Genomic DNA, 21,759 nt, shown 5'->3' on the forward strand with positions numbered 1-21,759 from the left:
AATTAACAATGGATCTAGCATCAATTGCCGTTTGTGGAAGAGAGTTCCAAACCTCTCCCACCCTGTGTGTGTGTAGAAGTGTTTCCTAATTTCACTCCTGAAAGGTCTTGTTAAGTATGGAAGAACTCCACAAGACTGAGTACTGTGAGCTAAAACTGATGTGACCTTAGCCTCTTTAATACAACTCCAGAGTGCCCAAGCAGCATGGCAGACAGCCTTTTATACCCCCTTGCACGAGGTGTGCAGGTGACCCTTGGGCCTCCAACAGTTGCTGGTAGCAAGTCTTACACAGTTACAATGTTTACATACATAACAGGTCTGGCTCTAATTTTTAGACTATACCCCGCAGTCCGAGACTTCCCAACCAGCGGGAATATTTTCTCTCAATCTACCCTCTCTGTTCCCTTTAATATCCTGAAAATGAGTTGCCCGGGCTCCAAGGTTTAGATTATGGGACGAGATTAAATAAACTCGGCTTGTATTCCTTGGAATATAGGGGTTATCTGATTGAGGTTTCGAGCATTTTGAAAGGAATTAATAGGGTGGATAGAGATAAACTTTATTAAAGGGGAATCATGCTTGACAAATCTTCTAGAGTTTTTTTGAGGTTGTAACTAGTAGAATGGCTAAGGGAGAACCAGTGGATGTGGTGTATTTAGACTTTCAAAAGGCTTTTGACAAGGTCCCACACCAGAGATCAGTGTGCAAAATTAAGGCATATAGTATTGGGGGTAATGTATTGACATGGATAGGGAACTGGTTGGCAGACAGGAAGCAAAGAGTGGGAATAAACGGGTCCTTTTCAGAATGGCAGGCAGTGACTAGTGGGGTGCCGCAGGATTCAGTGCTGGGACCCCAACTATTTACAATATACATTAATGATTTAGATGAAGGAATTGAATGTAATATCTCCAAGTTTGCAGATGACACTATGCTGGGTGAGCTGCGAGGAAGATACTAAGAGGCTGCAGGGTGACTTGGACAGATTAGGTGAGTGGGCAAATGCATGGCAGATGCAGTATAATATAGATAAATGTGAGGTTATCCACTTTGGTGGCAAAAACAGGAAGACAGAATATTATCTGAATGGTGACAGATTAGTAAAAGGGGAAGTGCAACGAGACCTGGGTGTCATGGTACATCAGTCATTGAAAGTTGGCATGCAGGTTCAACAGACAGTAAAGAAAGCAAATGGCATGCTGGCCTTTATAGCTAGGGGATTTGAGTATAGGAGCAGGGAGGTCTTGCTGCAGTTATACAGGGCCTTGGTGAGACCCCACCTTGAGTATTGTGTGTAGTTTTGATCTCCTAATCTGAGGAAGGACGTTCTTGCTATTGAGGGAGTGCAGCGAAGGTTCACCAGACTGATTCCCGGGATGGCAGGACTGACATATGAGGAAAGACTGGATCAGCTAGGCTTATACTTACTGGAATTTAGGAGAATGAGAGGGGATCTCATAGAAACTTATAACATTCTGACAGGATTGGACAGGTTAGATGCAGGAAGAATGTTCCCGATGTTGGGGAAGTCCAGAACCAGGGGTCACAGTCTAAGGATAAGGGGTAAGCCATTTAGGACCGAGATGAGGAGAAACTTCTTCACCCAGAGAGTGGTGAACCTGTGTAATTCTCTGCCACAGAACGTTGTTGAGTCCAGTTCGTTGGACATATTCAAAAGGGAGTTAGATGTGGCCCTTACGGCTAAAGGGATCAAGGGGTATGGAGAGAAAGCAGGAATGGGGTACTGAGGTGAATGATCAGCCATGATCATATTGAATGGTGGTGCATGCTCGAAGTCCGAATGGCCTACTCCGGCACCTATTTTCTATGTTTCTATGTTTATCCGCTGGTTGGGGGAGTCTCGGACAAGGGGACATAACCTTAAAATCTGAGCCTGGCCGTTCAGGAGAGAAGTCAGGAAACACTTCTTCACACAAAGGGCGGTAGAAATGTGGAACTCTCTCCCACAAAAAGCAGCAGACGCTGGGTCCATTAATCATGTTGGATCTGAGATCAATAGATTTTTGGCAGCAAAAAGGATACGGGTGAGGGTGGGGGGAGAATTGCACTTCAGAAAAAGTTCCGTTAACGTGTTCCGGGGCAGTAAGACCTTCCCGACCGTGGGCAGGCAGAGAATCCCACCCATCCGCAATTGCCCTCGGGCCGGGGGGCGGGGGAAACGGGTTTCCGTCACGCCCGGCGCTCCGACCCGTTGTCGCCCGCGCGCCGGCCCCTTGCCGCCCGGCGGGGGGTAAATTGCCTCGCTGGAGCGCTACAGTCGCCGGTCAGTGCCCCCTTACAGCTTCGCGAGGCGAGACGCAGCCAGTGGCTGGGTGGTGCTCTGCCGCGGTCGCCATTTTGTTTTAGTTGGCGTTGGCCCGGCCGAACCCCTCAGTGGGCTCCACTTAGGCCTCGCAGGGCGGGGGGGGGGGGGTGCGGGGGGGGTGGGAGCGGGGTGGGAGCAGGGCGGGAGCGGGAGCGGTGTCCATCATTTAAAGGGGGTGATCTGATCGAGGCTTTTAGCGGGAACGGGATAGGAGCGGGGCGGGGTCAAGGGGTGGGAGCGGAGACGGTGTCACGGTTAAAGAGACGGATTTCCCGCCTCTTCCCTCTGACTCCCATCGGGCGGTAAATTTCCGTTAAATCGAAGCCAATTTCCTGCTGGGGGCAGTTTTGGCCCCATGGAGCCAAAGCGGGTGAACGGAGATAGGTCACAGAGCAGCCACGGTTCGACTGAATAGTGGAACAGGCTCGAGGGGCTGAATGGCCTCCTCCTGCTCCTATACTCCTGTGTCGAGCCCCTGGTAATGCCTCCTTTTAGTGTTAAAACAACAAAAGGAATGCCTTAAATTCTTAACCAACTCGGCGTGCCGTTTTTAAGCAGCCACGTTCACTTTGAGGATCAATCTAATTCTCTTCACACTCAATTGTCTCCTGCTGCAGATCCAATTTTAATCTGTCAGGATCTTATTTGAACCGCTGCTCACTCAGCCCATCAGCTCCTCGGTCTGAGGACAGTTCTGCTGCTGCTGTGACTAAGTTTTTATCTCCTCACAACGGTATTTAATTAGCCATGAAGGAGACACAAAGGGTGACGATTAGGCCCCGAGCCACGCTGAATAGGATGTGCAGAAAAACCTTCCCAGCGCTGGTACTGACCTTTCGATTACTGAAAGCCCATGTAAAAGCCAGCCCTGAACAAGATCTGCTCATTATTTTTAAAGGGCGTAAAATGTAAATTGGGAAATTTAAGTTTGAGGCTAAGGACCGGCACAGCTTTGCTAAATTTCTTGTCTCATTACGAGGTGCGAGGGAACTGATTGGATCCGGCGGGCGAAAGAATTCACTCTCCCCCGGCTCAGCCTGTCCAACTGATTCATCATAGGCAGTCCCTCGGAATCGTTGGTGGTATTTCTCCAGCGGCGGGCTAATGAATTCACGCTCCCCCCGCACAGCCTGTCCAACTGATTATCTGACGCCCATCGGGGGGAGACTTCTGGTTTGAAAGAAGGAAAAAGAGAATGTCTTTCATTCATATAGCGCCTTTCACAACCTCAGCATGTTCCAAAGCACCTCACAACCAATGAAGTACTTTTTTGAAGGGCGGTCACTGTTGTAATGTACAAAACACAGCAGCGGCAGGTCGGGGCCATAAAAGAAGCGGCAAGCGCCATGGGCGCCGTGGTGGCGTACCACGGCTAGGTACAGCGCGAGCTGGTGCAGGAGGGTGATGGCAGCAAAGAGTGACATCATCAAGACCCAGGTCGGTGATTGGAGCGTGGGGCAGGTACAGCAGGAGCGGCGAGGTCGGGGCGAAGGAGCGGCGAGAGACTGTAGAGGGACGTGATCGGGGCCCAGGGGAGGCGTGAGTTGGGGGCCAAGGGCCCAGGGGGCAGCACGGGCCCAGCCCACACTGCGATATGTGTGCGCACTAGGCCCGTGCAGCAGAGCTGGTCTCCAGTCGTCCTGGTTAACCCTTGCCACTGGACCAAGACCTCGCTCTGTCAAGCCCCGTGTGGTGGCTGGTGTGCAACGGTCACCCCACGTTAAAACAATCCACCCACAGGCATCTTCCACCCTTCAGGATGTAGTTCGGGATCCGGAATATTAGGTTCTTCATTGGAAATCATCCTTTTTTGGCGTGGAAGCAAGTCATCCTCGATACGAGGGACTGCCTATGATGATGATGATGATGTACAAAGCCAAGTTGCGCACAGCAAGCTCCCACTGTGATATTGGTTGAGTGATAAATATTGACTCAGAGCTCGTGGGGAAATCTAGAACGAAGGGGCATAACTTCAAAATAAGGGGCCGCCCATTGAAGACAGAAATGAGGAGGAATTTCTTCTCTCGTGAACCTTTGGAATTCTCTGCCCCAGAGAGCTGTGGAGGCTGGGTCATTGAATATATTTAAGGTGGAGATAGACAGATTTTTGAACGATAAGGGAGTCGAGGGTTATGGGGAGCGAACGGGGAAGAGGAGCTGAGGCCAAGATCAGATCAGCCATGAACTTATTGAATGGCGGAGCAGGCTCGAGGGGTCAAATGGCCGACTCCTGCTCCTATTTCTTATGTTCTCATGTTCTTACGACACCAGGGAGAACTCCCCCTGCTCTTCTTTGAAAGTGCACTACAGGAACTTAACATCCACCTGAGAGAGCAGACGGGGCTTCGGTTTAACGTTTCATCTGAAAGGCGGCCCCTCCGATAATGCGGCGCTCCCTCAGTACTGTCCCTCCAACAGTGCAGTGCTCCCTCAGTACTGCCCCTCCGACAGTGCGGCTCTCCCTCAGTACTGCCCCTCCGACAGTGCGGCGCTCCCTCAGTACTGTCCCTCCAACAGTGCAGTGCTCCCTCAGTACTGCCCCTCCGACAGTGCAGCGCTCCCTCAGTACTGCCCCTCCGACAGTGCAGCACTCCCTCAGTACTGCCCCTCCGACAGTGCAGCAGTCCCTCAGTACTGCCCCTCCGACAGTGCAGCAGTCCCTCAGTACTGTCCCTCCGACAGTGTGGCGCTCCCTCAGTACTGCCCCTCCGACAGTGCAGCGGTCCCTCAGTACTGTCCCTCCGACAGTGCGGCGCTCCCTCAGTACTGTCCCTCCGACAGTGCGGCGCTCCCTCAGTACTGTCCCTCCGACAGTGCGGCGCTCCCTCAGTACTGTCCCTCCGACAGTGTGGCGCTCCCTCAGTACTGTCCCTCCGACAGTGCGGCGCTCCCTCAGCACTGCCCCTCCGACAGTGCGGCGCTCCCTCAGCACTGCCCCTCCGACAGTGCGGCGCTCCCTCAGTACTGCCCCTCCGACAGTGCGGCGCTCCCTCAGTACTGTCCCTCCGACAGTGCGGCGCTCCCTCAGTACTGCCCCTCCGACAGTGCGGCGCTCCCTCAGTACTGCCCCTCCGACAGTACGGTGCTCCCTCAGTACTGACCCTCCGACAGTGCGGCGCTCCCTCAGTACTGCCCCTCCGACAGTACGGTGCTCCCTCAGTACTGCCCCTCCGACAGTGCGGTGCTCCCTCAGTACTGACCCTCCGACAGTGCGGTGCTCCCTCAGTACCGCCCCTCCGACAGTGCGGTGCTCCCTCAGCACTGACCCTCCGACAGTGCAGTGCTCCCTCAGTACTGCCCCTCCGACAGTACGGTGCTCCCTCAGTACTGCCCCTCCGACACTGCTGTGCTCTCTCAGTACTGCCCCTCCGACAGTGCTGTGCTCTCTCAGTACTGCCCCTCCGACAGTGCGGTGCTCCCTCAGTACTGCCCCTCCGACAGTGCGGCGCTCCCTCAGTACTGCCCCTCCGACAGTGCGGTGCTCCCTCAGTACTGCCCCTCCGACAGTGCGGCACTCCCTCAGTACTGCCCCTCCGACAGTGCGGTGCTCCTTCAGTACTGAATTGTCACTGTCGTTTGTGGGAGCTTCTTGTCAGAACTTGGCTGCCGCGTTGTCGACATTACAACAGTGACTGCACTCTGAAAAGTATTCAACAACAACAACTTGCATTCATATAGCGCCTTTAACATAGTACAATGTCCCCAAGGTGTTTCATAGGAGTATTATTATGAGGCAGAAAAATTCCTTTGTCTGTAAAGCACTTTGGGGATGACCCAGAGTTGGGGTAAGCGTTTCATAGAGTTATGGGGGGGGGGGGGGGGGGGGGGGGAGGGAAATTGCCCCACGCTGGGTTTGGGGCGCATAATTTGAATTATGCGCGGAATTGGGGTCTTAGAGCAAAGAAAATGCGTGGGACGGTAACGGGGCGCGATGTGCCGCGTCACTCTGATACGTCACAACGTCCCTCCCTGTCGTTTAAAGGGGAGGGCCACTGCGAACACTGCAACCGCTTTGCTGGCCCCCAGGGAGTGCGTCGGCTGGGCCAGCGGTCTGGCATCCAAGGGGCGGGGCGGGGGGGGTGGGGGGGTTGTATGTTGACCGCCCGGCCGCACCAGCAGCCGCCATTGTCGGGCCGACCGAAAAAGTCGTGCGACACAGTAAAGATGGCGGCTGCCACCTCCCCTTTAGAAACATAGAAACATAGGTGCAGGAGTAGGCCATTCGGCCCTTCAACAAGATCATGGCTGATCACCCACCCCAGCACCTCCCCCCCCACGCCCCCCCCCCCCCAGCCGCAAGGACCACATCCAACTCCCTCCCGAACACACCCAATGAACTGGCATCAACAACTCTCCGCGGCAGGGAGCCCCACAGGCCAACAACTCCCCGAGTGAAGAAGTCTATCCCCATCCCAGCCCCAAACAGCCCACCCCCCCCATCCCAAGACCGTGCCCCCCCGCCCCACCCCGGCTCCGGACCCACCCAACACTGGGTACACTCCCCCCGCACCCAACCCGCCCCGTCCCGTCAGAATCCTTCCCAAATGCCGAACACCCCCGGATGTCGAGCCCCCAGCCCCGGCCACCCCGGAGCCAGGCCCCCGTGACGCCAACCACACCACATCCACCAACCACCATCTGCACAGTCAACCCGTCCACCCCCACTCTGAACACTCCCCGCACCGAGGCACAGAGCCCCCAGGCCCGCCTCTCCAACACACTTCGCCCCCCCCCCCCCCAGACCTCCGCTGCAATGTGGCCCCTCTCGTCCTTTAAGAGCGGCCGGCACGCCCCTGTCACCACAAAGCTCGTCGCCGTGTGGCAACCTCGCAACCCCGCCATGCGCAAAGGGGTCAGCGCGCACGGCGATGATGTAATTGGCTTGCGTTGCGCCGGGCCGATAATCGCGTGGCGCCCGCAAAGAAGTTTTCGGGCGCTGGGGGCAATTTCGGTGGGGGGCGGGGAGGCAGTGTACTGGCCTTTCTCAAAGGGGCAATTCTGGCCCCATGGAATCTCACCGCACAGAAGGAGGCCATTCGGCCCATCATGTCTGTGCCGGCCCTTTTGAGAGAGTGATCCGATTAGTCCCACAGCCCGACTCTTCGAGTTGCATCACGAAGAACGTTGTGCTGGCATGGATGGTGCACTCGGCTCCAACTTCTGTTGCTGTCCACTCCCCGACGTAGCCCTGTGTGGACCGACTCCAGCCCTGGCTGAGGCACAGCTCCCAGGTACAGAGCTGGGGACCGAGGCTTTAAAACAAAAGCAGTCGTTGTCGAACTCTACAGGGCCCGGGGTGTGGGGTGGAGGTAGGGGTGAGGGGTGAGAGGTGGGGTGAGGGTGGGGGGCTGGGAGAGAGGGCTGTGGGCGAGGGGGAGTGGGGAGGGAGGGGGAGGGCCGAGGGGGGGGGATTGAGAGGTGGGAGGGGAGGTGTGAGAGGTGGGAGGTGGGTGAGAGGGCTGTGGGCGAGGGGGAGTGGGGAGGGAGGGGGGGAGGGCCGAGGGGGGGGATTGAGAGGTGGGAGGGGAGGTGTGAGAGGTGAGGGAGGTGGGAGGTGGGTGAGAGGGCTGTGGGCGAGGGGGAGTGGGGAGGGAGGGGGGGGGCTGAGGGGGGGGATTGAGAGGTGGGAGGGGAGGTGTGAGAGGTGAGGGAGGTGGGAGGTGGGTGAGAGGGCTGTGGGCGAGGGGGAGTGGGGAGGGAGGGGGAGGGCCGAGGGGGGGGATTGAGAGGTGGGAGGGGAGGTGTGAGAGGTGAGGGAGGTGGGAGGTGGGTGAGAGGGCTGTGGGCGAGGGGGAGTGGGGAGGGAGGGGGGGGGCTGAGGGGGGGGATTGAGAGGTGGGAGGGGAGGTGTGAGAGGTGAGGGAGGTGGGAGGTGGGTGAGAGGGCTGTGGGCGAGGGGGAGTGGGGGGGGTGGGGGGCCGAGGGGGGGGATTGAGAGGTGGGAGGGGAGGTGTGAGAGGTGAGGGAGGTGGGAGGTGGGAGAGAGGTCTCTGGGCGAGGGGGAGTGGGTGGGGGGGTGGCGAGGGAGGGGGGGGTGAGTGGGGTAGAGAGGGGGAGGTGGTTGGGGGGGACGGACGAGATGTGTAGGTGAGGGGGAGGGGGAGGGTGAGAGGTGGGGGGGTTGTGTGGGCGAGGGGAGGGTGTGGGTGAGGGCGGGTTGAGGTGTGGGGGGCCACAGGGGGTGTGGGTAGTGGGTCAGGGGGTTGGGTGGGAGCAGGGGTGGGGGTTTATGGGCGAGGGGGGTTTGTGGGGACGAGAGTGGGTGGGGGGCCGGGGCGGGGGGCCAGAGAGCTGAAAAGTGTCTGCGTTTTAAATACGCCATAAACAGGTCTGATGTTTAATTGAGATGTTGGAATCACAGGCTTGATTTAAAATGAATTGGAGTTTTGCCAGCTCACTTTAGATAATGGAAAGCAGGCTCTGATGCAGTAACCTGATCGAGGGCTTCAGTAGGTTTAGATGGAAAAATAATGAATAACCTGGGACTGATTACAGAGTGTAATATAATCCAAGGCCGAGAGCGAAGGAGGAAGTGAGTGCTGCGATTGTTTTGGGGAAACGCAAAGCAAAGCTGAGCACAAATAAATCAGGCCACTGCCTCGTCTAGAAAGATAGGGAGAGAAATCCGGGGCGTTTGTGCCTCCCACTTTGGCCAGGCGTGCACGCTAACAATCCCTGCTAAATCCCACCGACGCTGCACGGGGCGATGTTAGCAGCCGCTTTGTGGGGGGCGGGGGGGGGGGGGGCACCAGTTAAAGGGGAGGTGGGCCCGCTCACAGGACGCGAGTTAAAGGGGAGGTGGTGCTTAAAAAACAAACCACGGCCCGTTGCTTGGTGGATCGCGGGGTCTGTGTCACGATCTTGCGGCCCGGCGCTCCAGTTGAATGCCGGGCTGATGTAACGGCAACCCCGCTCCCCGGTGCTCCTGGTCGGGGTCCTACACGTTCAGCAGCTTGGCCCCTCCCCTTTAACGAAGGGGGCGGGCCCTGTCTACGCGGCAGTGCTACGAGTCCCGCCACATAGGGCTGCGCCCCCTCACTGATTCCTTCCGCCCCGCTCACGCCCCACTTGCTCTCCGGGGCGGGGGGTGGGGGCGTGACCCGAATTTAGGTCACGGGGCAGGATTACCGCGCTCGGTGCAGGAATTCCCGCCCTGTGACTGTTAGCGCCCCCATTTGCATTTCGCCACCGGACGTCCCAAAACGCCCCAGCCGATAGAGTACCGTCGGAAGTGCGGTCACTGGTGTAATTCAGGGAAAGCGCGGCGGTTAATTTTCACACAGCAAGCTCCTACGAGTTAATGCCCAGGTTGGTCTTTGCTGTTGGTTGAGGGGTCCACCCAGGACACCGAGGAGAACTCCCCTTGTGCTGCTTCGAAACAGTGTCGTGGGATCGTTCGCCTCCACAAATTGAGGCGTTGCCAGATCGGGGTCAGAGCGAGCGACCTGCTGAGATGGGCTAGAGCAGGAGACCGAGCTGAGTTGTTCGATGATGCTGTTGCATTGCTCAATGGCGATAATCAGTTCAGCGTATTTTACATTGCTTTTCAGTCGCAGACGCTTCACACGTTAAGAGTTAATTGGAACAGAACCTCTTCACTGAGTCACCTGGCACCGACACAAGTTATTCCCCGGAGTCTGCTAATTCTGTCATGGCCACACTTCCCTCGGCTTCTAGCAGAGATACATTCAAAGGGAAGCTGGATAAACACACGAGGGAGAAAGGAATAGGAGGATATGGTGAGGGGGTGAGATGGAGAGGGGCGGGAGGGGGCGTGTGTGGAGCATAAGCCCCGGCTCGGACCCGTGGGGCCCAATGGCCTGTTTCTGTGCTGTACATTCGATGCAGGGAGGGTGTTTCCCCCCCGGGCTGGGGAGTCGAGAACCAGGGGTCACAGTCTCAGGATAAGGGGTCGGCCATTTAGGACTGAGATGAGGAGGAATTTCTTCACTCAGAGGGTGGTGAATCTTTGGAATTCTCTGCCCCAGAGGGCTGTGGATGCTGAGTCTCTGAATATATTCAAGGCTGAGAGCGATAGATTTTTGGACTCGAGGGGAAGCAAGGGATATGGGGATCGGGCGGGGAAGTGTTGAGGCCAAGATCAGCCATGATCTTATTGAATGGCAGAGGAAGCTCAAGGGGCTGAATGGCCGACTCCTGCACCTATTTCTTATGTTATGTTCTTATTTAAGGGACAGCTATATAAACACATGAAGCAGAAAGGAATAGAAGGATATGGTGAGGGGGTGAGATGGAGAGGGGTGGGAGGGGGCTGGTGTGGAGCATAAACCCCGGCATGGACCCGTGGACCCGTTTCTGTGCTGTACATTTGATGTAATCTTTGGGTCCTTTCTCAGTTTCCCCATCCATCTTCTCCTCTTCCCTTCCTCAAGGTGTTGACTCCTTGCTGGAGCCACTTCGAGCCGTCTGTTGCCCTCCGCTACCGTGTCCAGCTGACCATTACTCAGGCATGAACCGTAACAGCGAGCGTTGGCATTCGGAGGCACCAGTGCTAAACGTCTATCCTCTCCTCACCTGCCGTCCATACACCTGTACGCCCAACAGGGGGTGGGGAGGGGCGCTAGATAGGTATTGCGGGGGCGAGAACTCTGGCCACTTTTCACCCTTCGAGCCAACCTTGGCTCAGTGGATAGCACTCTTGCCTCCGGTAAATTAGAGGTGATCCAAAAACTCGGCTGCCACATGTCCTAACTCGCAGCAAGTCCCGCTCACCCATCACCCCCTGTGCTCGATGACCTGTGCACTAACTCACAGCATGTCCCGATCACCCATCACCCTCTGTGTTTGCTGACCCGTGTCCTAACTCGCACCAAGTCCCGCTCACCCATCACCCCCGTGCTCGCTGCCCCGTGTCCTAACTCACACCGAGTCCCACTCACCCATCACCCCCCGTGCTCGCTGCCCTGTGTCCTAACTCGCACCGAGTCCCACTCACCCATCACCCCCTGTGCTCACTGCCTCGTGTCCTAACTCGCACCGAGTCCCACTCACCCATCACCCCCTGTGCTCGCTGACCTACATTGGCTCCCGGTTAAGCAACGCCTCGATTTCAACATTCTCATCCTCATTTACAAATCCCTCCATGGCCCTCGCCCCTCCCTATCTCTGTAATCTCCTCCAGCCCCACAACCCCCCGAGATGTCTGCACTCCTCCAATTCTACTCTCTTGAGAATCCCTGATTATAATCGCTCCACCATCGGTGGCCGTGCCTTCTGTTGCCTGGGCCCCAAGCTCTGGAACTCCCTCCCTAAACCTCTCCGCCTCTCCAACTCTCTTTCCTCCTTCAAGACGCTCCTTAAAACCTACTTCTTTGACCAAGCTTTGGGTCACTGTAATGTATTTTCTTTATGGGTTCTTTGCTTAAGAATTCACAGCAAAACATTGCTATTAAGAACTAGTTGGTTTATCAGCAAAGGTTTAACAATCACACGACACATTACCAGTTCATCTACCGGGCTCACAACCATCTGCCTCATCGTGGATCCCCCGAACCCAACTGGCTGGGGTTTTATTGAGTCTTGTGAACATCACGTGACTGGCTAAACCACTCCCAACTCAACAGCTCTTCCAGCCTGTGAGCATACTCACAGGGTGCGTACATTACCGTCACCTGCCCTGATTTCTACTCGGTGTCAAATTTTTTATCTCATAAGACTCCTGTGAAGTGCCTTGGGACATTTCACTACATTAAAGGCGCTATATAAATACAGGTTGGTGTTGTTGTTGTGGGTTTGAGAGCCCCGCACCAGCTGGCTTTGCCAACTGATGCCCTCATCCATGAATGAATTAAAAAAATAACATAATTTGTGTTTATATGACTCCTCCACTTGCTGGCGCTTTTTGGAGCAATCACCCGGCTGTACACGGGAGAATCTGTTTGTTGTAGTTTAAGGGTAAATGAAAACCACGTCCCGCCCCTCCTGCATCTCATTGGCTGATGTCAATAATCACCCTGACCTTGCGAAAGGCTCGGTTTGCCCCGTGTTGTGGTGGGGAGCACTGGGCCACTCTCTGATGCTGAATGATAAATCAGGTGTTCGATCTCACCATCATCGGCAGTCCCTCGGAATCGAGGAAGACTTGCTTCCACTCTAAAAGTGAGTTCTCAGGTGACTGAACAGTCCAATACGGGAATTACAGTCTCTGTCACAGGTGGGACAGACAGTGGTTGAGGGAAAGGATGGGTGGGACTGATTTGCCGCACGCTCCTTCCGCTGCCTGCGCTTGCTTTCTGCACGCTCTCGGCGACGAGACTCGAGGTGCTCAGCGCCCTCCCGGATGCTCTTCCTCCACTTAGGGCGGTCTTTGGCCAGGGACTCCCAGGTGTCGGTGGGGATGTTGCATTTTATCAGGGAGGCTTTGAGGGTGTCCTTGAAACATTTCCTCTGCCCACCTGGGGCTCGCTTGCCGTGTGGGAGTTCCGAGTAGAGCGCTTGCTTTGGGAGTCTTGTGTCGGGCATGTGGACAATGTGGCCCTGCCCAGCGGAGCTGGTCGAGTGTGGTCAGTGCTTCGATGCTGGAGATGCTGGCCTGATCGAGGACACTGATGTTGGTGCGTCTGTCCTCCCAGGGGATTTGCAGGATCTTGCGGAGACACTGTTGGTGGTATTTCTCCAGCGGCTTGAGGTGTGTACTGTATATGTTCAATCTACTTTCAGTTGACTCCCATTTCGATTCTAATCCACTCCACAGATGCTTCCTGACCTGCCGAATGTTCTCAGCCCTCAGTGTTTCCATTTCAGACTCCCGGCAAATTCCTTTGCACTCCACGTGAAGTTTGTGTGTCTTTTAGTCTCAACTCGATTTCTTTGCTTGTTTTATCATGAATATTCAGCTATCCATTACTGAACGCAGCCTGCCATCTTGTGGTCGAGGTACAGATAGGTACTTCCTCCGGCATAATTGTCTTCATGTTCGAGATGTCTATCTCGGTCGTTTTTTGATTTGAAGCAGATTCTACATTGGAACAGCTTAAAATATGATGACTCTGAGGAAAAATATCATCTTCCTGCATCTCGATCAGTGCAGGTGACTGATGGAACTGAGACCTTCTGAATGGTTGCTGGAAGCGGCAACTGACGGAGGCGTTTGAAGATTATTGGAAGGAAAGGTGGAGGTCAAGATTCAGAAGCTTTGTTCAACAACAACAACTGGTATTTATATAGCACCTTTAATGTAGTGAAACGTTTCAAGACGCTTCACAGGAGTATTATGAGCTAAAAAATTTGACACCGAGCCGCATAAGGAGAAATTAGGGCAGGTGACCAAAAGCTTGGTCAAAGAGGTAGGTTTTAAGGAGCGTCTTGAATGAGGAGAGAGAGGTAGAGAGGCGGAGAGGTTTAGGGAGGGAGTTCCAGAGCTTGGGGCCCAGGCAACAGACGGCACGGCCACCGATGGTTGAGCGATTATAATCAGGGAGGCTCAGAAGGGCAGAATTAGAGGAGCGCAGACATCTCGGGGGGTTGTGGGGCTGGAGGCGATTACAGAGATAGGGAGGGGTGAGGACTACGGAGGGATTTGTAAACAAGGATGAGAATTTTGAAATCGAGGCGTTGCTTAACCGGGAGCCAATGTAGGTCAGCGAGCACAGGGGGTGATGGGTGAGCAGGACTGGGTGCGAGTTAGGACACGGGGCAGTGAGCACAGGGGGTGATGGGTGAGCGGGACTTGGTGCAAGTTAGGACACGGGGCAGTGAGCACAGGGGGTGATGGGTGAGCGGGACTTGGTGCAAGTTAGGACACATTGTCGAGTTTTGGAACACCTCTAGTTTACGCAGGGTAGAATGTGGGAGGCCGGCCAGGAGTGCGTTGGGATAGTCAAGTCTAGAGGTAACAAAGGCATGGATGAGGGCTTCAGCAGCGAATGAGCTGAGGCAAGGGCGGAGACGGGTGATGTTACAGAGGTAGAAATAGACGTTCTTAGTAGGTAAAGAAGCTGTGTGTGTGTGACTCCACAGCCCTCTGGGGCAGAGACTTCCAAAGATTCACCACCCTCTGAGTGACGAAGTTTCTCCTCATCTCAGTCCTAAATGGCCGGTCCCTTATTCTGAGACTGTGGGCACTCGCTCAATACTGTCCCTCCGACAGTGCGTCACTCCCTCAGCACTGCCCCTCCAATAGTACGGCGCTCCCTCAGTACTGCCCCTCCGACAGTGCGCTGCTCCCTCAGTACTGGCCTTCCGACAGTGCGCTGCTCCCTCAGTACTGGCCCTCCAATAGTGCGGCACTCCCTCAGTACTGCCCCTCCGACAGTGCAGCGCTCTCTCAGTACTGCCCCTCCGACAGTGCAGCGCTCCCTCAGTACTGCCCCTCCGACAGTGCAGCGCTCTCTCAGTACTGCCTCTCCAACAGTGCAGCACTCCCTCAGTACTGCCCCTCCGACAGTGCGCTGCTCCCTCAGTACTGGCCCTCCAATAGTGCGGCACTCCCTCAGTACTGCCCCTCCGACAGTGCAGCGCTCCCTCAGTACTGCCTCTCCGACAGTGCAGCATTCCCTCAGCACTGCCCCTGGAGTGTCAGCCTGGATTATAGCCTCAAGTCTAATTGGGAACAGGATCTTGGGCAAAAACCAAGGGGGTCTTGTGCAGATACAGGAGCTGCCAGCTGGTGTCTGATTAAAGCCCAATCCACCGTTCCAGACACCATAAACACTCTCAAACAGGGTCAGCCGTGGCTCAGTGGGCAGCACACTTGCCTCTGAGTCAGAAGGTTGTGGGTTCAAAGTCTCACTTCAAGAAAATTGAGCACAAAAATCCAAGCTTAAACTCAGGTGCAGTGCTGAGGGAGTGCTGCACTGTCGGAGGTGCTGTCTTTCAGATGAGACGTTAAACCGAGGCCCCGTCTGCTCTCTCAGGTGGATGTTAAAGATCCCGTGGCACTATTTCGAAGAAGAGCAGGGGAGTTATCCCCAGTGTCCTGGGGCCAATATTTATCCCTCAATAATCATCACAAAAACACATTATCTGCTAATTATCACATTTCTGTTTGTGGGTGCTTGCTGTGCGCAAAATGGCTGATGTATTTCCCACACTACAACAGTGACTACACTCCAAAAGTAGTTCATTGGATGTAAAGCGCTTTGTGACGTCTGGTGGTCATGAGAGGCGCTATATAAATGCAAGTCTTTCTTTGATAAACTGAAATTCTGCCCTTGGGGCCAGGGCTTGGGGCCGTTCCTGTAGTACTGCCTTATTATGGGATGTGACTTCAGTAATTGATGCCAGTTGGAGGTTAGCCGCAGCTGTGAACTGTGGCCCATTGATCTAAGGTCAACAGAGGTCAGGGCACGATGAGAAACGTTAGTTTTCAAATACTTTGACTGACATCAATAAAGCTGGTGTTTCACCTAAATAACTCAGTGTAAACTACAGCTGGAGTACTGCGTGCAGTTCTGGTCACATTACGGGAAAGATGTGATTGCACGAGAGAGGGTACAGAGGAGATTTACGAGGATGTTGCCTGGACTGGAGAATTTTAGCTATGAGGACAGATTGGATAGGCTGGGTCTGTTTTCTTTGGAACAGAGGAGGCTGAGGGGAGACCTGATTGAGGTGTATAAAATTATGAGGGGCCTGGATAGATTGGATAGGAAGGACCTGTTTCACTTAACAGAGGGGTCAACAACCAGGGGGCATAGATTTAAAGTAATTGGGGGGAGATTTAGAGGGGAATTGAGGGGAACTTTCTTCACCCAGAGGGGGGTCTGGAACTCACTGCCTGAAAGGGTGCTAGAGGCAGAAACCCTCACCACATTTAAAAAGTACCTGGATGTGCACCTGAAGTGCCGTAACCTACAGGGCTACGGACCGAGAGCTGGAAAGTGGGATTAGGCTGGGTGGCTCTTTGTCAGCCGGCACGGACACGATGGGCCGAATGGCCTCCTTCCGTGCTGTAAATTTCTATGATTCTATTTCTATGATGTGCACATGTATAATATTGCCACTAAACCCGTTGTATATTGTATTAAAAGTATTTATTTAGAGCAGGGAGCCTCGGGAATGTGTTGCGGGCTAGTGCGGTGAGTGGGGACTCGCTGCCTTCGAGAGGGAGCGGGACCGCTCGCTGACTGAGGCAGGGATCGTGTCATAGAGACGGTCCATGTCTTTGGACAACCCACGGTCCGTGTGGTCATCTGGGTGGTAGTGATCGTCTGAGGGGGGCCGGACAGGAATGTTGCAGAGTTCTTTGCCTTATTGGCCATGGGGTGGTTATGGTTTATTGCACCTTCCAGGAGATTCCATGGAGGGGGGGTGGGCGGCGGGGAGGGGGCTAGATGCGGGGGGGGGGGGTGGGGGGGGAGAGGGCGAGATGGGTGGGGGGGAAGGGCGAGATGGGGGGGGGAAGGCCGAGATGGGGGGGGAGGGCGAGATGGGGGGGAGAGGGTGAGGTGGTGAGATGGGGGGGAGAGGGCGAGATGGGGGCGGTGGGCAAGGTGGGGGGGAGAGGGTGAGATGGGGGAAAGGCGAGATGGGGGGAGAGGGCGAGATGGGGGGGAGAGGGCGAGATGGGGCGGGGGAGGGCGAGATGGGGGGAGAGGGCGAGATGGGGCGGGGGAGGGCGAGATGGGAGGTGGGGGCGAGATGTGGGGGAGAGGATGAGATTGGGGAAAGGGCGAGATGGGGGGAGAGGGCGAGATGGGGCGGGGGAGGGCGAGATGAGGGGAAGAGGACGAGATAGGGGGCGGCGAGATGGGGGGAGAGGGCGAGATGGGAGGTGGGGGCGAGATGTGGGGGAGAGGATGAGATTGGGGAAAGGGCGAGATGGGGGGAGAGGGCGAGATGGGGCGGGGGAGGGCGAGATGAGGGGGAGAGGGCGAGATGGGGGCGGCGAGATGGGGGGAGAGGGCGAGATGGGAGGGGGAGGGCGAGATGGGGGGGCGAGATGTGGGGGAGAGGATGAGATTGGGGGAAGGGCGAGATGGGGGGGGAGAGGATGAGATTGGGGGAAGGGTGAGATGGGGGGAAAGGGCGAGATGGGGGGGAGAGGGCAAGATGGGGGGAGAGGGCGAGATGGGGAGGGAGGGCGAGATGGGGGGAGAGGGCGAGATGGGGCGGGGAGGGCGAGATTGGGGGGAGAGGACGAGATGAGGGGGGAGAGGGAGAGATGGGGGGTAGAGGGCGAGATGGGCGGGGAGGGGCGAGATGCGGGGGAAAGAGCGAGATGGGGGGGAGCGGGTTAGATGGGGGGAAGGGCGAGATGGCGGGGGGGAGAGGAGAGGACAGGAGGGGTGGGGGAGATGGGGGTCGGAAAGTAGGAGGAGGGGTGATAGGGGCAGGGGAGGGTAGGAGGGATGGGGAGGTGGGGGAGGGAGGAGGGGGAGGGAAGGGGAGGAGGGGGAGAGGAGGATAGGAGGGGGAGGGGAGGGTAGGAGACGGAGGGGAGAGTAGGAGGAGGAGGGGAGGAGGGGGAGGAGGAGGAAGTGTCTAGATCCGGTGCTCCAGGTGTCCTGGTGTGTGGGGCAGAGTTGATGGAGCAGTTGACCTTTCGTTATAATCGACCAAAATTCTCTGGACTCTGGGGAGGTACCAGTGGATTGGAAAGCAGTTAATGTAACGCCTCTGTTTAAAAAAGGGGGCAGGCAAAAGGCAGGTAACTATAGGCCGGTTAGTTCAACATCTGTAATGGGGAAAATGCTTGAAGCTATCATTAAGGAAGAAATAGCGGGACATCTAGATAGGAATAGTGCAATCAAGCAGACGCAGCATGAATTCATGAAGGGGAAATCATGTTTAACTAATTTACTGGAATTCTTTGAGGATATAATGAGCATGGTGCATAGAGGTGTACCGATGGATGTGGTGTATTTAGATTTCCAAAAGGCATTCGATAAGGTGCCATACAAAAGGTTACTGCAGAAGATAAAGGTACGCGGAATCAGAGGAAATGTATTAGCATGGATAGAGAATTGGCTGGCTAACAGAAAGCAGAGAGTCGGGATAAATGGGTCCTTTTCGGGTTGGAAATCGGTGGTTAGTGGTGTGCCACAGGGATCGGTGCTGGGACCACAACTGTTTACAATATACATAGATGACCTGGAAGAGGGGACAGAGTGTAGTGTAACAAAATTTGCAGAGGACACAAAGGTTAGTGGGAAAGCGGGTTGTGTAGAGGACACAGAGAGGCTGCAAAGAGATTTAGATAGGTTAAGCGAATGGGCTAAGGTTTGGCAGATGGAATACAATGTTGGAAAGTGTGAGATCATCCACCTTGGAAAAAAGAACAGTAAAAGGGAATATTATTTGAATGGGGAGAAATTACAACATGCTGCGGTGCAGAGGGACCTGGGGGTCCTTGTGCATGAATCCCAAAAAGTTAGTTTGCAGGTGCAGCAGGTAATCAGGAAGGCGAATGGAATGTTGGCCTTCATTGCGAGAGGGATGGAGTACAAAAGCAGGGAGGTCCTGCTGCAACTGTACAGGATATTGGTGAGGCCGCACCTGGAGTACTGCGTTCAGTTTTGTCACCTTAGTTAAGGAAGGATATACTAGCTTTGGAGGGGGTACAGAGACGATTCACTAGGCTGATTCCGGAGATGAGGGGGTTACCTTATGATGATAGATTGAATAGACTGGGTCTTTACTCGATAGAGTTCAGAAGGATGAGAGGTGATCTTATAGAAACATTTAAAATAATGAAAGGGATAGACAAGATAGAGGTAGAGAGGTTGTTTCCACTGGTCGGGGAGACTAGAACTAGGGGGCACAGTCTCAAAATACGGGGGAGCCAATTTAAACCGAGTTGAGAAGGAATTTCTTCTCCCAGAGGGTTGTGAATCTGGAATTCTCTTCCCAGGGAAGCAGTTGAGGCTAGCTCATTGAATGTATTCAAATCACAGATAGATAGATTTTTAACCAATAAGGGAATTAAGGGTTACGGGGAGCGGGCGGGTAAGTGGAGCTGAGTCCATGGCCAGATCAGCCATGATCTTGTTGAATGGCGGAGCAGGCTCGAGGGGCTAGATGGCCTACTCCTGTTCCTAATTCTTATGTTCTTATGTTCTTATGTTATGTTCTTTCCCTGCCCGCCAATTTGCTCCGTTCCCATTGAGTTATGAAAAAAAAGCTTAAGTTGTAAATGTGAATCCCGCAGAGTGAGTCAGTGTCCGATAATCTGCACTGAGACCTGCACCCCATCGTCCCATCGCCCATCGCCCATCGCCCCATCGCCCATCGCCCCATCGCCCCATCGCCCCATCGCCCATCGCCCCATCGCTCCATCGCCCCATCGCCCCATCGCCCCATCGCCCATCGCCCCATCGCCCCATCGCTCCATCGCCCATCGCCCATCGCCCATCGCCCCATCGCCCCATCGCCCCATCGCCCATCGCCCCATCGCCCCATCGCTCCATCGCCCATCGCCCATCGCCCCATCGCCCATCGCCCCATCGCCCCATCGCCCCATCGCCCATCGCCCCATCGCCCATCGCCCCATCGCCCCATCGCCCATCACCCCATCGCCCCATCGCTCCATCGCCCATCGCCCATCGCCGCATCATCCCATCGCCCATCGCCGCATCGCCCCATCGCCCATCGCCCCATCGCCCATCGCCCCATCGCCCCATCGCCACATCGCCCATCGCCCATCGCCCCATCGCCCCATCGCCCATCGCCCATCGCCCCATCACCCATCGCCCCATCGCCCATCGCCACATCGCCCCATCGCCCCATCGCCCATCGCCGCATTGCCCCATCGCCCATCGCCGCATCGCCCCATCGCCCCATCGCCCCATCGCCCCATCGCCCATCGCCCCATCGCCCCATCGCCCATCGCCCCATCGCCCCATCGCCGCATCGCCCCATCGCCCATCGCCCCATCGCCACATCGCCCATCGCCCCATCGCCCCATCGCCCATCGCCCCATCGCCCCATCGCCCATTGCCCCATCGCCCCATCGCCCATCGGCCATTACCCATCGCCCCATTGCCTGTTCCACAGTCTCCGGTGCCCCAGGGAATCGACCTTCAGACCCACTGCCCTTCACAGCCTGGCCCCTCCCTATCCCCGCGATCTCCTCTGGTCCGCTAGCACAGTACGCACCCCTCCACACCACCTACCCATTCCCTTCTCCCTCTGCCCCTCCATTGCCAGATAAATCCTTCTTCCATCTTGAGCCCACCCTCTCAAACTTCACCCCCTCACCACCTTTGCCTGGCCATGTTGCTCCCTCTTTATGAAACCCTCCTGAAGACCCAGGGCTAGATTTTTAGCTTTGCTGAATTTGGAGCGGTAATGGCCTCCTTCTGTGCTGTGAATTTCTATGATTCTATGGTACATCCCATGACTTATCGTTCCCTCAGGGGCAGCGCCTATCGGTAATCCGGACAGTGATCCCACCGGATATTTGCATACGCAGATATCCGCTCTGCGCTCCTGGTACCCTGGGGAGTGGGACGTTATAAGATCCATCCCCCTTCCATCACCAAAAGCCCTCATCACTGTACCAATATCTACAAATCCAGGCTAACACTCCCAGTGCAGTACTGAGGGAGTGACGCACTGTCGGAGGGGCAGTACTGAGGGAATGCCGCACTGTCGGAGGGGCAGTACTGAGGGAGTGCCACACTGTCGGAGGGGCAGTACTGAGGGAGTGCCCCACTGTCGGAGGGTCAGTACTGAGGGAGTGACGCACTGTCAGAGGGGCAGTACTGAGGGAGTGCTGCACTGTGGGAGGGGCAGTACTGAGGGAGTGACGCACTGTCGGAGGGTCAGTACTGAGGGAGCGGCAAACTGTCGGAGGGTCAGTACTGAGGGAGCGCTGCACTGTCGGAGGGGCAGTACTGAGGGAGCGCCGCACTGTCGGAGGGGCAGTACTGAGGGAGCGCCGCACTGTCGGAGGGGCAGTACTGAGGGAGCGCCGCACTGTCGGAGGGGCAGTAATGAGGGAGCGCCGCACTGTCGGAGGGGCAGTACTGAGGGAGCGCCGCACTGTCGGAGGGGCAGTGCTGAGGGAGCGCCGCAATGTCGGAGGGGCAGTACTGAGGGAGCGCCGCACTGTCGGAGGGGCAGTGCTGAGGGAGCGCCGCAATGTCGGAGGGGCAGTACTGAGGGAGTGCCGTACTGTCGGAGGGGCAGTGCTGAGGGAGCGCCGCAATGTCGGAGGGGCAGTACTGAGGGAGCGCCGCACTGTCGGAGGGGCAGTGCTGAGGGAGCGCCGCAATGTCGGAGGGGCAGTACTGAGGGAGCGCCGCACTGTCGGAGGGGCAGTGCTGAGGGAGCGCCGCAATGTCGGAGGGGCAGTACTGAGGGTGCGCCGCACTGTCGGAGGGGCAGTACTGAGGGAGCGCCGCACTGTCGGAGGGGCAGTAATGAGGGAGCGCCGCACTGTCGGAGGGGCAGTGCTGAGGGAGCACCGCAATGTCGGAGGGGCAGTACTGAGGGAGTGCCGTACTGTCGGAGGGGCAGTGCTGAGGGAG

This window comes from Pristiophorus japonicus, chromosome 8 (assembly GCF_044704955.1).
Source record: "Pristiophorus japonicus isolate sPriJap1 chromosome 8, sPriJap1.hap1, whole genome shotgun sequence".
NCBI lineage: Eukaryota > Metazoa > Chordata > Chondrichthyes > Pristiophoridae > Pristiophorus > Pristiophorus japonicus.